Source organism: Oncorhynchus nerka, linkage group LG27 (assembly GCF_034236695.1).
Source record: "Oncorhynchus nerka isolate Pitt River linkage group LG27, Oner_Uvic_2.0, whole genome shotgun sequence".
In the NCBI taxonomy this organism is placed as follows: Eukaryota; Metazoa; Chordata; class Actinopteri; order Salmoniformes; family Salmonidae; genus Oncorhynchus; species Oncorhynchus nerka.
The window spans coordinates 102,256,206-102,275,536 of record NC_088422.1 but is presented as its reverse complement, the minus strand read 5'-3'; the positions used below and the strand labels follow the sequence as shown (position 1 = coordinate 102,275,536).

General features: G+C 40.6%; 1 pseudogene; it reads left to right on the top strand.

Moving 5' to 3' along the window:
- The window catches only part of LOC135565440 (transient receptor potential cation channel subfamily M member 1-like), a 62,364-nt pseudogene that overhangs the window by 30,986 nt on the left and 12,047 nt on the right, over positions 1–19,331 (top strand).

Here is a 19,331-nt window from a genome sequence, read left to right as displayed (position 1 = left end):
GACAGGTAACGTCTCAGACAAGTAACGTCTCAGACAGGTAACGTCTCACATCATCACAGTCAGACAGGTAACGTCTCAGACAGGTAACGTCTCAGACAGGTAACGTCTCACATCATCACAGTCAGACAGGTAACGTCTCACACCATCACAGTTAGACAGGTAACGTCCCAGACAGGTAACGTCTCAGACAGGTAACGTCTCAGACAGGTAACGTCTCAGACAGGTAACGTCTCGCATCATCACAGTCAGACAGGTAACGTCCCAGACAGGTAACGTCTCAGACAGGTAACGTCTCAGACAGGTAACGTCTCAGACAGGTAACGTCTCACATCGTCACAGTCAGACAGGTAACGTCTCACATCATCACAGTCAGACAGGTAACATCTCACGTCGTCACAGTCAGACAGGTAACGTCTCAGACAGGTAACGTCTCACATCATCACAGTCAGACAGGTAACGTCTCACATCATCACAGTCAGACAGGTAACGTCTCAGACAGGTAACGTCTCACACCATCACGGTTAGACAGATAACGTCTCGCATCATCACAGTCAGACAGGTAACGTCTCAGACAGGTAACGTCTCACACCATCACAGTCAGACAGGTAACGTCTCACACCATCACAGTTAGACAGGTAACGTCTCACACTGTCACAGTCAGACAGGTAACGTCTCACATCATCACAGTCAGACAGGTAACGTCTCAGACAGGTAACGTCTCACATCATCACAGTCAGACAGGTAACGTCTCACATCATCACAGTCAGACAGGTAACGTCTCACATCATCACAGTCAGACAGGTAACGTCTCACATCATCACAGTCAGACAGGTAACGTCTCACATCGTCACAGTCAGACAGGTAACGTCTCAGACAGGTAACGTCTCACATCGTCACAGTCAGACGGGTAACGTCTCACATCGTCACAGTCAGACAGGTAACGTCTCAGACAGGTAACGTCTCAGACAGGTAACGTCTCGCATCATCACAGTCAGACAGGTAACGTCCCAGACAGGTAACGTCTCAGACAGGTAACGTCTCAGACAGGTAACGTCTCAGACAGGTAACGTCTCAGACAGGTAGCGTCTCACACCATCACCCTGCGACTGGAGATAATTAGAAAGGGAATGTCTAGAACAATTGAAGAATATGTACAGTATGTGGGGCCCTCAAGTTTTAAAAAAAAGACCGGTGTGAGGGCCTCCAGGGAAAATATGAGTCGATGTAGGGGTCTTACGCCCAGGCCCGATTTCTCAGTTCTGATCCTAGTCCGTCCCTGCTGTTGCTGCCCCAATACAGATCCTGATGTCAGAGCCGGGGAAGTTGAAGCAGAAGATCAACGTTTGGGCCGAAGAGTACTGGAACATCACAGACGCGGCGGCCATCTTTACCTTCCTCCTGGGCCTGATGCTGAGGCTGCAGAACGAGCCCCTGTTGGGCATCGGACGGGTCATCTACTGCGTGGACATTATCTTCTGGTACATCAGGGTGCTCGACATCTTCGGGGTCAACAAGTACCTGGGACCCTACGTCATGATGATCGGGAAAATGGTGAGGCTTTGGTTTGGTTTTGACTGTCTTGGCTGGCTATTGTAATATGAAATGTGTGTGTATAGGTAAATGTGTGTGTATATATAGGTAAATGTGTGTATATATATATAGGTAAATATGTGTGTATATATATAGGTAAATGTGTGTATATATATAGGTAAATGTGTGTGTATATATAGGTAAATGTGTGTGTATATATAGGTAAATGTGTGTGTATATATAGGTAAATGTGTGTGTATATATAGGTAAATGTGTGTGTGTATATATAGGTAAATGTGTGTGTATATATAGGTAAATGTGTGTGTATATATAGGTAAATGTGTGTGTATATATAGGTAAATGTGTGTATATATATAGGTGCGTGCAGGGGAACCATGCCTGCAAATCCTGTTAAGCACCTGCATACGGTAGGTCTGAATACCAACTACTGAGAAGTGCTGAGATCAACAGGAATAGATTTCCTCAGTCTGAATACCAACTACTGAGAAGTGCTGAGATCAACAGGAGTAGATTTCCTCAGTCTGAATACCAACTACTGAGAAGTGCTGAGATCAACAGGAATAGATTTCCTCAGTCTGAATACCAACTACTGAGAAGTGCTTAGATCAACAGGAATAGATTTCCTCAGTCTGAATACCAACTACTAAGAAGTGCTTAGATCAACAGGAATAGATTTCCTCAGTCTGAATACCAACTACTGAGAAGTGCTTAGATCAGCAGGAGTAGATTTCCTCAGTCTGAATACCAACTACTAAGAAGTGCTTAGATCAGCAGGAGTAGATTTCCTCAGTCTGAATACCAACTACTGAGAAGTGCTGAGATCAACAGGAATAGATTTCCTCAGTCTGAATACCAACTACTGAGAAGTGCTTAGATCAACAGGAGTCAAAAAGGAATAGATTTCCTCAGTCTGAATCGGCCCCAGATGACTGACATGTTGTGTTCTATGTCCTCCAGATGACTGACATGTTGTGTTCTATGTCCTCCAGATGACTGACATGTTGTGTTCTATGTCCTCTAGATGATTGACATGTTGTGTTCTATGTCCTCCAGATGACTGACATGTTGTGTTCTATGTCCTCCAGATGACTGACATGTTGTGTTCTATGTCCTCTAGATGATTGACATGTTGTGTTCTATGTCCTCTAGATGACTGACATGTTGTGTTCTATGCCCTCTAGATGATTGACATGTTGTGTTCTATGTCCTCCAGATGACTGACATGTTGTGTTCTATGCCCTCTAGATGATTGACATGTTGTGTTCTATGTCCTCTAGATGATTGACATGTTGTGTTCTATGCCCTCTAGATGACTGACATGTTGTGTTCTATGTCCATGTTGTGTTCTATGTCCATGTTGTGTTCTATGCCCTCTAGATGACTGACATGTTGGGTTCTATATCCTCTAGATGATTGACATGTTGTGTTCTATGCCCTCCAGATGACTGACATGTTGTGTTCTATGTCCTCCAGATGACTGACATGTTGTGTTCTATGTCCATGTTGTGTTTTATGCCCTCTAGATGACTGACATGTTGGGTTCTATATCCTCTAGATGATTGACATGTTGTGTTCTATGCCCTCCAGTTGATTGACATGTTGTGTTCTATGTCCTCCAGATGACTGACATGTTGTGTTCTATGTCCATGTTGTGTTCTATGTCCTCTAGATGACTGACATGTTGTGTTCTATGTCCTCTAGATGATTGACATGTTGTGTTCCTTGCACTCCAGATGACTGACATGTTGTGTTCTATGCCCTCTAGATGACTGACATGTTGTGTTCTATGTCCTCCAGATGACTGACATGTTGTGTTCTATGTCCTCCAGATGACTGACATGTTGTGTTCTATGTCCTCTAGATGATTGACATGTTGTGTTCTATGTCCTCTAGATGACTGACATGTTGTGTTCTATGCCCTCTAGATGATTGACATGTTGTGTTCTATGTCCTCCAGATGACTGACATGTTGTGTTCTATGCCCTCTAGATGATTGACATGTTGTGTTCTATGTCCTCTAGATGATTGACATGTTGTGTTCTATGCCCTCTAGATGACTGACATGTTGTGTTCTATGTCCATGTTGTGTTCTATGTCCATGTTGTGTTCTATGCCCTCTAGATGACTGACATGTTGGGTTCTATATCCTCTAGATGATTGACATGTTGTGTTCTATGCCCTCCAGATGACTGACATGTTGTGTTCTATGTCCTCCAGATGACTGACATGTTGTGTTCTATGTCCATGTTGTGTTCTATGCCCTCTAGATGACTGACATGTTGGGTTCTATATCCTCTAGATGATTGACATGTTGTGTTCTATGCCCTCCAGTTGATTGACATGTTGTGTTCTATGTCCTCCAGATGACTGACATGTTGTGTTCTATGTCCATGTTGTGTTCTATGTCCTCTAGATGACTGACATGTTGTGTTCTATGTCCTCTAGATGATTGACATGTTGTGTTCCTTGCACTCCAGATGACTGACATGTTGTGTTCTATGCCCTCTAGATGACTGACATGTTGTGTTCTATGTCCTCCAGATGACTGACATGTTGTGTTCTATGTCCTCCAGATGACTGACATGTTGTGTTCTATGTCCTCTAGATGATTGACATGTTGTGTTCTATGCCCTCTAGATGACTGACATGTTGTGTTCTATGTCCTCCAGATGATGTCCATGTTGTGTTCTATGCCCTCTAGATGACTGACATGTTGTGTTCTATGTCCTCTAGATGACTGACATGTTGTGTTCTATGTCCTCTAGATGATTGACATGTTGTGTTCTATGTCCTCTAGATGATTGACATGTTGTGTTCTATGCCCTCTAGATGACTGACATGTTGTGTTCTATGTCCTCTAGATGATTGACATGTTGTGTTCTATGTCCTCCAGATGATGTCCATGTTGTGTTCTATGCCCTCTAGATGACTGACATGTTGTGTTCTATGTCCTCTAGATGACTGACATGTTGTGTTCTATGCCCTCCAGATGATGTCCATGTTGTGTTCTATGTCCTCCAGATGACTGCCATGTTGTGTTCTATGTCCTCTAGATGACTGACATGTTGTGTTCCATGCCCTCTAGATGACTGACATGTTGTGTTCTATGTCCATGTTGTGTTCCATGCCCTCTAGATGACTGACATGTTGTGTTCTATGTCCATGTTGTGTTCTATGTCCATGTTGTGTTCTATGTCCTCCAGATGACTGACATGTTGTGTTCCATGCCCTCTAGATGACTGACATGTTGTGTTCTATGTCCATGTTGTGTTCTATGTCCTCCAGATGACTGACATGTTGTGTTCTATGTCCATGTTGTGTTCTATGTCCTCCAGCTGACTGACATGATGATGTCCTCTGATGACTGACATGTTTCTCCATGTCCTCTCCAGATGACTGACATGTTGTCTTCTATGTCCATGTTGTGTTCTATGTCCTCCAGATGACTGACATGTTGTGTTCTATGTCCATGTTGTGTTCTATGTCCTCCAGATGACTGACATGTTGTGTTCTATATCCTCTAGATGATTGACATGTTGTGTTCTATGCCCTCCAGATGACTGACATGTTGTGTTCTATGTCCTCCAGATGACTGACATGTTGTGTTCTATGCCCTCCAGTTGATTGACATGTTGTGTTCTATGTCCTCCAGATGACTGACATGTTGTGTTCTATGTCCATGTTGTGTTCTATGTCCTCTAGATGACTGACATGTTGTGTTCTATGTCCTCTAGATGATTGACATGTTGTGTTCCTTGCACTCCAGATGACTGACATGTTGTGTTCTATGCCCTCTAGATGACTGACATGTTGTGTTCTATGTCCTCCAGATGACTGACATGTTGTGTTCTATGTCCTCCAGATGACTGACATGTTGTGTTCTATGTCCTCTAGATGATTGACATGTTGTGTTCTATGCCCTCTAGATGACTGACATGTTGTGTTCTATGTCCTCCAGATGATGTCCATGTTGTGTTCTATGCCCTCTAGATGACTGACATGTTGTGTTCTATGTCCTCTAGATGACTGACATGTTGTGTTCTATGTCCTCTAGATGATTGACATGTTGTGTTCTATGTCCTCTAGATGATTGACATGTTGTGTTCTATGCCCTCTAGATGACTGACATGTTGTGTTCTATGTCCTCTAGATGATTGACATGTTGTGTTCTATGTCCTCCAAATGATGTCCATGTTGTGTTCTATGCCCTCTAGATGACTGACATGTTGTGTTCTATGTCCTCTAGATGACTGACATGTTGTGTTCTATGCCCTCCAGATGATGTCCATGTTGTGTTCTATGTCCTCCAGATGACTGACATGTTGTGTTCTATGTCCTCTAGATGACTGACATGTTGTGTTCCATGCCCTAGATGACTGACATGTTGTGTTCTATGTCCATGTTGTGTTCCATGCCCTCTAGATGACTGACATGTTGTGTTCTATGTCCATGTTGTGTTCTATGTCCATGTTGTGTTCTATGTCCTCCAGATGACTGACATGTTGTGTTCCATGCCCTCTAGATGACTGACATGTTGTGTTCTATGTCCATGTTGTGTTCTATGTCCTCCAGATGACTGACATGTTGTGTTCTATGTCCATGTTGTGTTCTATGTCCTCCAGCTGACTGACATGATGTGTTCTATGTCCTCTAGATGACTGACATGTTGTCTTCTATGTCCATGTTGTGTTCTATGTCCTCCAGATGACTGACATGTTGTGTTCTATGTCCATGTTGTGTTCTATGTCCTCCAGATGACTGACATGTTGTGTTCTATGTCCATGTTGTGTTCTATGTCCTCCAGCTGACTGACATGTTGTGTTCTATGTCCTCTAGATGACTGACATGTTGTGTTCTATGTCCTCCAGCTGACTGACATGTTGTGTTCTATGCCCTCTAGATGATTGACATGTTGTGTTCTATGTCCTCTAGATGATTGACATGTTGTGTTCTATGCCCTCTAGATGACTGACATGTTGTGTTCTATGTCCTCCAGATGACTGACATGTTGTGTTCTATGTCCTCCAGATGACTGACATGTTGTGTTCTATGTCCTCTAGATGACTGACATGTTGTGTTCTATGTCCTCCAGATGACTGACATGTTGTGTTCTATGTCCATGTTGTGTTCTATGCCCTCTAGATGACTGACATGTTGTGTTCTATGTCCTCCAGATGACTGACATGTTGTGTTCTATGTCCATGTTGTGTTCTATGTCCTCCAGATGACTGACATGTTGTGTTCTATGTCCATGTTGTGTTCTATGTCCTCCAGATGACTGACATGTTGTGTTCTATGTCCATGTTGTGTTCTATGTCCTCCAGCTGACTGACATGTTGTGTTCTATGTCCTCTAGATGACTGACATGTTGTGTTCTATGTCCTCCAGCTGACTGACATGTTGTGTTCTATGCCTCTAGATGATTGACATGTTGTGTTCTATGTCCTCTAGATGATTGACATGTTGTGTTCTATGCCCTCTAGATGACTGACATGTTGTGTTCTATGTCCTCCAGATGACTGACATGTTGTGTTCTATGTCCTCCAGATGACTGACATGTTGTGTTCTATGTCCTCTAGATGACTGACATGTTGTGTTCTATGTCCTCCAGATGACTGACATGTTGTGTTCTATGTCCATGTTGTGTTCTATGCCCTCTAGATGACTGACATGTTGTGTTCTATGTCCTCCAGATGACTGACATGTTGTGTTCTATGTCCATGTTGTGTTCTATGCCCTCTAGATGACTGACATGTTGTGTTTTATGTCCATGTTGTGTTCTATGTCCTCTAGATGACTGACATGTTGTGTTCTATGCCCTCCAGATGACTGACATGTTGTGTTCTATGTCCTCCAGATGATTGACATGTTGTGTTCTATGTCCATGTTGTGTTCTATGCCCTCCAGATGACTGACATGTTGTGTTCTATGTCCTCCAGATGATTGACATGTTGTGTTCTATGCCCTCCAGATGACTGACATGTTGTGTTCTATGTCCTCCAGATGACTGACATATTGTGTTCTATGTCCTCCAGATGATTGACATGTTGTGTTCTATGTCCATGTTGGGTTCTATGTCCTCCAGATGACTGACATGTTGTGTTCTATGTCCTCTAGATGACTGACATGTTGTGTTCTATGTCCATGTTGTGTTCTATGCCCTCCAGATGACTGACATGTTGTGTTCTATGTCCTCTAGATGACTGACATGTTGTGTTCTATGTCCTCCAGATGACTGACATGTTGTGTTCTATGTCCTCCAGATGACTGACATGTTGTGTTCTATGTCCTCTAGATGACTGACATGTTGTGTTCTATGCCCTCCAGATGACTGACATGTTGTGTTCTATGTCCTCTAGATGACTGACATGTTGTGTTCTATGCCCTCCAGATGACTGACATGTTGTGTTCTATGTCCTCTAGATGATTGACATGTTGTACTTCGTGGTGATCATGCTGGTGGTGTTGATGAGTTTCGGTGTGGCGCGGCAGGCCATCCTGCACCCTGATGAGATCCCAACATGGCGTCTGGCCAGGAACATCTTCTACATGCCTTACTGGATGATCTATGGGGAAGTGTTCGCTGACTCCATAGACCGTAAGAGTAGCATTAATAGTAAGATTCTGTTTCCTGTTTCATGGGCGGATGATCAATTCAATCCTAATCCCATGATGGTTGTGATGGTGGTGTGTTGTCGTTGTCTCAATCCCAGTGGAACAAACCGTGTGTTCTGGTCCTAATCTCTGTAGTCTCATTCCCAGAGGAACAAACCTTGTGTTCTGGTCCTAATCTCTGTAGTCTCATTCCCAGAGGAACAAACCTTGTGTTCTGGTCCTAATCTCTGTAGTCTCATTCCCAGTGGAACAAACCTTGTGTTCTGGTCCTAATCTCTGTAGTCTCATTCCCAGTGGAACAAACCTGGTGTTCTGGTCCTAATCTCTGTAGTCTCAATCCCAGTGGAACAAACCTTGTGTTCTGGTCCTAATCTCTGTAGTCTCAATCCCAGAGGAACAAACCTGGTGTTCTAGTCTGATCTTGTGTGTGTGTGTGTGTGTGTGTGTGTGTGTGTGTGTGTGTGTGTGTGTGTGTGTGTGTGTGTGTGTGTGTGTGTGCGTGGTCCTTTACTTCCTCTGCTGGTTGACTAACCCAATAACACTCAATTTAATTCCTAGTGATATAACCTTGGTCACGAACACAATAACAATCCATTTAATTCCTAATGATATAACCTGTGTCACTAACACAGTTTAATTCCTAGTGATATAACCTTGGTCACTAACACAGTTTAATTCCTAATGATATAACCTGTGTCACTAACACGGTTTAATTCCTAATGATATAACCTGTGTCACTAACACAGTTTAATTCCTAGTGATATAACCTTGGTCACTAACACAGTTTAATTCCTAATGATATAACCTTGGTCACTAACACAGTTTAATTCCTAATGATATAACCTGTGTCACAAACACAGTTTAATTCCTAATGATATAACCTGTGTCACTAACACGGTTTAATTCCTAATGATATAACCTGTGTCACTAACACAGTTTAATTCCTAATGATATAACCTGTGTCACAAACACAGTTTAATTCCTAATGATATAACCTGTGTCACTAACACAGTTTAATTCCTAATGATATAACCTGTGTCACAAACACAGTTTAATTCCTAATGATATAACCTGTGTCACTAACACAGTTTAATTCCTAATGATATAACCTGTGTCACTAACACAGTTTAATTCCTAATGATATAACCTGTGTCACTAACACAGTTTAATTCCTAATGATATAACCTTGGTCACTAACACAGTTTAATTCCTAGTGATATAACCTTGGTCACAAACACAGTTTAATTCCTAGTGATATAACCTTGGTCACTAACACAGTTTAATTCCTAGTGATATAACCTTGGTCACTAACACAGTTTAATTCCTAGTGATATAACCTTGGTCACAAACACAGTTTAATTCCTAGTGATATAACCTTGGTCACTAACACGGTTTAATTCCTAATGATATAACCCGTGTCACACTATAATAATATCCACAATCAAAATACAGTCACGTATTGGTTTAATAACATGTTAAAGACTTGATGTACAGGAGACAGTGTGTTGGAGACAGGTGACAGTGTGTTGGAGACAGGTGACAGTGTGTTGGAGACAGGTGACAGTGTGTTGGAGACAGGTGACAGTGTGTTGGAGACAGGTGACAGTGTGTTGGAGACAGGTGACAGTGTGTTGGTGACAGGTGACATTGTGTTGGTGACAGTGTGTTGGAGACAGTGTGTTAGAGACAGGTGACAGTGTGTTGGTGACAGTGTGTTGGAGACAGGTGACAGTGTGTTGGAGACAGGTGACATTGTGTTGGTGACAGTGTGTTGGAGACAGGTGACAGTGTGTTGGTGACAGGTGACAGTGTGTTGGTGACAGTGTGTTGAAGACAGGTGACAGTGTGTTGGAGACAGTGTGTTGGGAGACAGGTGACAGTGTGTTGGTGACAGTGTGTTGGAGAAGGGTGACAGTGTGTTGGAGACAGTGTGTTGGAGACAGTGTGTTGGAGACAGTGTGTTGGAGACAGGTGACAGTGTGTTGGAGACAGTGTGTTGGTGACAGTGTGTTGGTAACAGGTGACAGTGTGTTGGTGACAGTGTGTTGGTGACAGTGTGTTGGAGACAGGTGACAGTGTGTTGGTGACAGTGTGTTGGTGACAGTGTGTTGGTGACAGTGTGTTGGTGACAGTGTGTTGGAGACAGGTGACAGTGTGTTGGTGACAGTGTGTTGGAGACAGGTGACAGTGTGTTGGAGACAGGTGACAGTGTGTTGGAGACAGGTGACAGTGTGTTGGTGACAGTGTGTTGGAGACAGGTGACAGTGTGTTGGAGACAGGTGACAGTGTGTTGGTGACAGTGTGTTGGAGACAGGTGACAGTGTGTTGGTGACAGTGTGTTGGTGACAGGTGAGTGTGTTGGAGACAGGTGACAGTGTGTTGGAGACAGGTGACAGTGTGTTGGTGACAGTGTGTTGGAGACAGGTGACAGTGTGTTGGTGACAGTGTGTTGGTGACAGGTGAGTGTGTTGGAGACAGGTGACAGTGTGTTGGTGACAGTGTGTTGGAGACAGTGTGTTGGTGACAGTGTGTTGGTGACAGGTGACAGTGTGTTGGTGACAGTGTGTTGGTGACAGTGTGTTGGTGACAGGTGACAGTGTGTTGGTGACAGTGTGTTGGTGACAGTGTGTTGGTGACAGTGTGTAATGGCCTCATAATGATTTGATTGGTCACATGCAGCCACTGAGTTAAATCAATTGGACTAAAATGAAAGACATTCAGGACAGGTTTATTTAAAATGGTTAGGTATTTAAAATGGTATAGTATTTAAAATGGTATAGTATTTTAAATGGTATAGTATTTAAAATGGTATAGTATTTAAAATGGTAAAGTATTTAAAACGGTAAAGTATTTAAAACGGTAAAGTATTTAAAACGGTTTAGTATTTAAAACGGTATAGTATTTAAAACGGTATAGTATTTAAAACGGTATAGTATTTAAAATGGTAAAGTATTTAAAATGGTATAGTATTTAAAACGGTATAGTATTTAAAATGGTAAAGTATTTAAAACGGTAAAGTATTTAAAACGGTATAGTATTTAAAACGGTATAGTATTTAAAACGGTATAGTATTTAAAACGGTATAGTATTTAAAATGGTAAAGTATTTAAAACGGTAAAGTATTTAAAACGGTATAGTATTTAAAACGGTAAAGTATTTAAAACGGTATAGTATTTAAAACGGTATAGTATTTAAAACGGTATAGTATTTAAAATGGTAAAGTATTTAAAACGGTATAGTATTTAAAACGGTATAGTATTTAAAACGGTATAGTATTTAAAATGGTAAAGTATTTAAAACGGTAAAGTATTTAAAACGGTATAGTATTTAAAACGGTAAAGTATTTAAAACGGTATAGTATTTAAAACGGTAAAGTATTCCATGAATTATTACTAGCATTAAGACTAACTCTCCATGTATTGTTTGTGTAAATAAAATGACCAAAGATACATATTGATTTATCCTTAATAATATGTGTGATCATCTGCCTGCTAGAGATACTGTCTTGTATTCCAAAGTGCACCCTATTCCCTATGTAGTGCACTCTTTTTGACCACAGGCAATGAGGGAATAGGGTGCCTCTTTGGGATGATGTATCCTTAATTTATCCTTAATAAGTGATCCCACTAACAAGAAAGTGTGTTTTTTCTCTTAACAAATGGAAAAGGATTGGTCCTCTTTTTTTCCAGTGATCATCTGCCTGCTAGAGATACTGTGTGGTATTCCAAAGTGCACCCTATTCCCTATCCAGTGCACTCTTTTTGACCAGAGGCAATGAGGGAATAGGGTGCCTCTTTGGGATGATGTCACTGCTTCAGATAGTAAGAGGTGTTGTGGTTTTAGTCTCTGCCCAGAGGAAGACAAACCAGTCCGCATGGAAGAGTCTCATCACATTTTCATAACTGTACAATCCAACCAATCCATTATAAAATACTATAGACACAACAACACCGACCAGAGATCAGACACCAATCCATTATAAAATACTATAGACACAACAACACCGACCAGAGATCAGACACCAATCCATTATAAAAACTATACTATAGACACAACAACACCGACCAGAGATCAGACACCAATCCATTATAAAATACACGGTATAGACACAACAACACCGACCAGAGATCAGACACCAATCCATTATAAAATATAGACGGTATAGACACAACAACACCCGACCAGAGATCAGACACCAATCCATTATAAAATACTATAGACGGTATAGACACAACAACACCGACCAGAGATCAGACACCAATCCATTATAAAATACTATAGACGGTATAGACACAACAACACACAACCAGAGATCAGACACCAATCCATTATAAAATACTATAGACACAACAACACGGTATAGACACCAATCCATTATAAAATACTATAACACCGACGACCAGAGATCAGACACCAATCCATTATAAATACTATAGACGGTATAGACACAACAACACCGACCAGAGATCAGACACCAATCCATTATAAAATACTATAGACACAACAACACCGACCAGAGATCAGACACCAATCCATTATAAAATACTATACGGTATAGACACAACAACACCGACCAGAGATCAGACACCAATCCATTATAAAATACTATAGACACAACAACACCGACCAGAGATCAGACACCAATCCATTATAAAATACTATAGACGGTATAGACACAACAACACCGACCAGAGATCAGACACCAATCCATTATAAAATACTATAGACACAACAACACCGACCAGATCGACACCAATCCATTATAAAATACTATAGACGGTATAGACACAACAACACCGACCAGAGATCAGACACCAATCCATTATAAAATACTATAGACGGTATAGACACAACAACACCGACCAGAGATCAGACACCAATCCATTATAAAATACTATAGACGGTATAGACACAACAACACCGACCAGAGATCAGACACCAATCCATTATAAAATACTATAGACGGTATAGACACAACAACACCGACCAGAGATCAGACACCAATCCATTATAAAACTATACTATAGACACAACAACACCGACCAGAGATCAGACACCAATCCATTATAAAAACTATAGATGGTATAGACACAACAACACCAGAGATCAGACACCAATCCATTATAAAATACTATAGACGGTATAGACACAACAACACCGACCAGAGATCAGACACCAATCCATTATAAAATACTATAGACGGTATAGACACAACAACACCGACCAGAGATCAGACACCAATCCATTATAAAATACTATAGACGGTATAGACACAACAACACCGACCAGAGATCAGACACCAATCCATTATAAAATACTATAGACGGTATAGACACAACAACACCGACCAGAGATCAGACACAACCATTATCCATTATAGACACAACAACACCGACCAGAGATCAGACACCAATCCATTATAAAATACTATAGACACAACAACACCCGACCAGAGATCAGACACCAATCCATTATAAAATACTATAGACGGTATAGACACAACAACACCGACCAGAGATCAGACACCAATCCATTATAAAATACTATAGACGGTATAGACACAACAACACCGACCAGAGATCAGACACCCCATTATAAAAATCTATAGACGGTATAGACACAACAACACCGACCAGAGATCAGACACCAATCCATTATAAAATACTATAGACGGTATAGACACAACAACACCGACCAGAGATCAGACACCAATCCATTATAAAATACTATAGACGGTATAGACACAACAACACCGACCAGAGATCAGACACCAATCCATTATAAAATACTATAGACGGTATAGACACAACAACACCGACCAGAGATCAGACACCAATCCATTATAAAATACTATAGACGGTATAGACACAACAACACCGACCAGAGATCAGACACCAATCCATTATAAAATACTATAGACGGTATAGACACAACAACACCGACCAGAGATCAGACACCAATCCATTATAAAATACGGTATAGACACAACAACACCGACCAGAGATCAGACACCAATCCATTATAAAATACTATAGACGGTATAGACACAACAACACCGACCAGAGATCAGACACCAATCCATTATAAAAAACTATAGACGGTATAGACACAACAACACCGACCAGAGATCAGACACCAATCCATTATAAAATACTATAGACGGTATAGACACAACAACACCGACCAGAGATCAGACACCAATCCATTATAAAACTATACTATAGACACAACAACACCGACCAGAGATCAGACACCAATCCATTATAAAACTCTATAGACACAACAACATCGACCAGAGATCAGACACCAATCCATTATAAAATACTATAGACGGTATAGACACAACAACACCGACCAGAGATCAGACACCAATCCATTATAAAATACTATAGACACAACAACACCGACCAGAGATCAGACACCAATCCATTATAAATACTCTATAGACACAACAACATCGACCAGAGATCAGACACCAATCCATTATAAAATACTATAGACGGTATAGACACAACAACATCGACCAGAGATCAGACACCAATCCATTATAAAATACTATAGACGGTATAGACACAACAACATCGACACCAACCAGAGATCAGACACCAATCCATTATAAAAACTCTATACGGTATAGACACAACAACACCGACCAGAGATCAGACACCAATCCATTATAAAAATACTATAGACGGTATAGACACAACAACACCGACCAGTATAGAGACAACAATAAAACATCGGTATAGACACAACCAGAGATCAGACACCAATCCATTATAAAATACTATAGACGGTATAGACACAACAACACCGACCAGAGATCAGACACCAATCCATTATAAAATACTATAGACGGTATAGACACAACAACACCGACCAGAGATCAGACACCAATCCATTATAAAATACTATAGACGGTATAGATCGACCAGAGATCCAATCCATTATAAAATACTATAGACGGTATAGACACAACAACACCGACCAGAGATCAGACACCAATCCATTATAAAATACTCTATAGACACAACAACACCGACCAGAGATCAGACACCAATCCATTATAAAATCTATAGACACAACAACACCGACCATCAGACACCAATCCATTATAAAATACTATAGACGGTATAGACACAACAACACCGACCAGAGATCAGACACCAATCCATTATAAAAATACTATAGACGGTATAGACACAACAACACCGACCAGAGATCAGACACCAATCCATTATAAAAATACTATAGACGGTATAGACACAACAACACCGACCAGAGATCAGACACCAATCCATTACCAATCCATTATAAAATACTATAGACGGTATAGACACAACAACACCGACCAGAGATCAGACACCAATCCATTATAAAATACTATAGACGGTATAGACACAACAACACCGACCAGAGATCAGACACCAATCCATTATAAATACTATAGACGGTATAGACACAACAACACCGACCAGAGATCAGACACCAATCCATTATAAAATACTATAGACGGTATAGACACAACAACACCGACCAGAGATCAGACACCAATCCATTATAAAATACTATAGACGGTATAGACACAACAACACCGACCAGAGATCAGACACCAATCCATTATAAAATACTATAGACGGTATAGACACAACAACACCGACCAGAGATCAGACACCAATCCATTATAAAATACTATAGACGAGTATAGACACAGAGATCAGACACCAATCCATTATAAAATACACGGTATAGACACAACAACACCGACCAGAGATCAGACACCAATCCATTATAAAATACTATAGACGGTATAGACACAACAACACCGACCAGAGATCAGACACCAATCCATTATAAAATACTATAGACGGTATAGACACAACAAACACCGACACCAATCCATTATAAAATAGAGACCAGAGATCAGACACCAATCCATTATAAAATACTATAGACGGTATAGACACAACAACACCGACCAGAGATCAGACAATCCATTATAAAAACAATCCACACCGACCAGAGATCAGACACCAATCCATTATAAAACTATAGACGGTATAGACACAACAACACCGACCAGAGATCAGACACCAATCCATTATAAAATACTATAGACGGTATAGACACAACAACACCGACCAGAGATCAGACACCAATCCATTATAAAATACTATAGACGGTATAGACACAACAACACCGACCAGAGATCAGACACCAATCCATTATAAAATACTATAGACGGTATAGACACAACAACACCGACCAGAGATCAGACACCAATCCATTATAAAATACTATAGACGGTATAGACACAACAACACCGACCAGAGATCAGACACCAATCCATTATAAAATACTATAGACGGTATAGACACAACAACACCGACCAGAGATCAGACACCAATCCATTATAAAAATACTATAGACGGACACCAATCCATTATAAAATACTATAGACACAACAACACCGACCAGAGATCAGACACCAATCCATTATAAAATACTATAGACGGTATAGACACAACAACACCGACCAGAGATCAGACACCAATCCATTATAAAATACTATAGACGGTATAGACACAACAACACCGACCAGAGATCAGACACCAATCCATTATAAAATACTATAGACGGTATAGACACAACAACACCGACCAGAGATCAGACACCAATCCATTATAAAATACTATAGACGGTATAGACACAACAACACCGACCAGAGATCAGACACCAATCCATTATAAAATACTATAGACGGTATAGACACAACAACACCGACCAGAGATCAGACACCAATCCATTATAAAAACTATATAGACACAACAACACCGACCAGAGATCAGACACCAATCCATTATAAAACGCTATAGACGGTATAGACACAACAACACCGACCAGAGATCAGACACCAATCCATTATAAAATACTATAGACGGTATAGACACAACAACACCGACCAGAGATCAGACACCAATCCATTATAAAATACTATAGACGGTATAGACACAACAACACCGACCAGAGATCAGACACCAATCCATTATAAAATACTATAGACGGTATAGACACAACAACACCGACCAGAGATCAGACACCAATCCATTATAAAATAGCGGTACAACAACACCGACTATAGACACAACAACAACACCGACCAGAGATCAGACACCAATCCATTATAAAAAATACTATAGACACAACAACACCGACCAGAGATCAGACACCAATCCATTATAAAATACTATAGACACAACAACATCGGTATAGACACAGACCAGAGATCAGACACCAATCCATTATAAAATACTATAGACGGTATAGACACAACAACATCGACCAGAGATCAGACACCAATCCATTATAAAATACTATAGACGGTATAGACATAGACACAACAACACCGACCAGAGATCAGACACCAATCCGTTATAAAACTCTATAGACACAACAACACCGACCAGAGATCAGACACCAATCCATTATAAAATGCTATAGACGGTATAGACACAACAACATCGACCAGAGATCAGACACCAATCCATTATAAAACTATAGACGGTATAGACACAACAACACCGACCAGAGATCAGACACCAATCCATTATAAAATACTATAGACGGTATAGACACAACAACATCGACCAGAGATCAGACACCAATCCATTATAAAATACTATAGACGGTATAGACACAACAACATCGACCAGAGATCAGACACCAATCCATTATAAAATCTATAGACGGTATAGACACAACAACATCGACCAGAGATCAGACACCAATCCATTATAAAATATAGACACAACAACACCGACCAGAGATCAGACACCAATCCATTATAAAATACTATAGACAGTATAGACACAACAACACCGACCAGAGATCAGACACCAATCCATTATAAAAACTCTATAGACACAACAACACCGACCAGAGATCAGACACCAATCCATTATAAAATACTATAGACGGTATAGACACAACAACACCGACCAGAGATCAGACACCAATCCATTATAAAACGCTATAGACAGTATAGACACAACAACACCGACCAGAGATCAGACACCAATCCATTATAAAATACTATAGACGGTATAGACACAACAACATCGACCAGAGATCAGACACCAATCCATTATAAAACTATAGACGTATAGTATAGACACAACAACATCGACCAGAGATCAGACACCAATCCATTATAAAACTCTATAGACACAACAACACCGACCAGAGATCAGACACCAATCCATTATAAAACTCTATAGACAGTATAGACACAACAACACAGAGATCAGACACCAACCAGAGATCAGACACCAATCCATTATAAAAACTCAGTATAGACACAACAACACCGACCAGAGATCAGACACCAATCCATTATAAAATACTATAGACGGTATAGACACAACAACACCGACCAGAGATCAGACACCAATCCATTATAAAACGCTATCAGACAGTATAGACACAACAACACCGACCAGAGATCAGACACCAATCCATTATAAAATACTATAGACGGTATAGACACAACAACACCGACCAGAGATCAGACACCAATCCATTATAAAATACTATAGACGGTATAGACACAACAACACCGACCAGAGATCAGACACCAATCCATTATAAAACTCTATAGACACAACAACACCGACCAGAGATCAGACACCAATCCATTATAAAATACTATAGACGGTATAGACACAACAACATCGACCAGAGATCAGACACCAATCCATTATAAAACTCTATAGACACAACAACATCGACCAGAGATCAGACACCAATCCATTATAAAATACTATAGACGGTATAGACACAACAACATCGACCAGAGATCAGACACCAATCCATTATAAAACTCTATAGACACAACAACATCGACCAGAGATCAGACACCAATCCATTATAAAACTCTATAGACACAACAACATCGACCAGAGATCAGACACCAATCCATTATAAAACTCTATAGACACAACAACATCGACCAGAGATCAGACACCAATCCATTATAAAACTCTATAGACAGTATAGACACAACAACATCGACCAGAGATCAGACACCAATCCATTATAAAACTCTATAGACACAACAACATCGACCAGAGATCAGACACCAATCCATTATAAAACTCTATAGACAG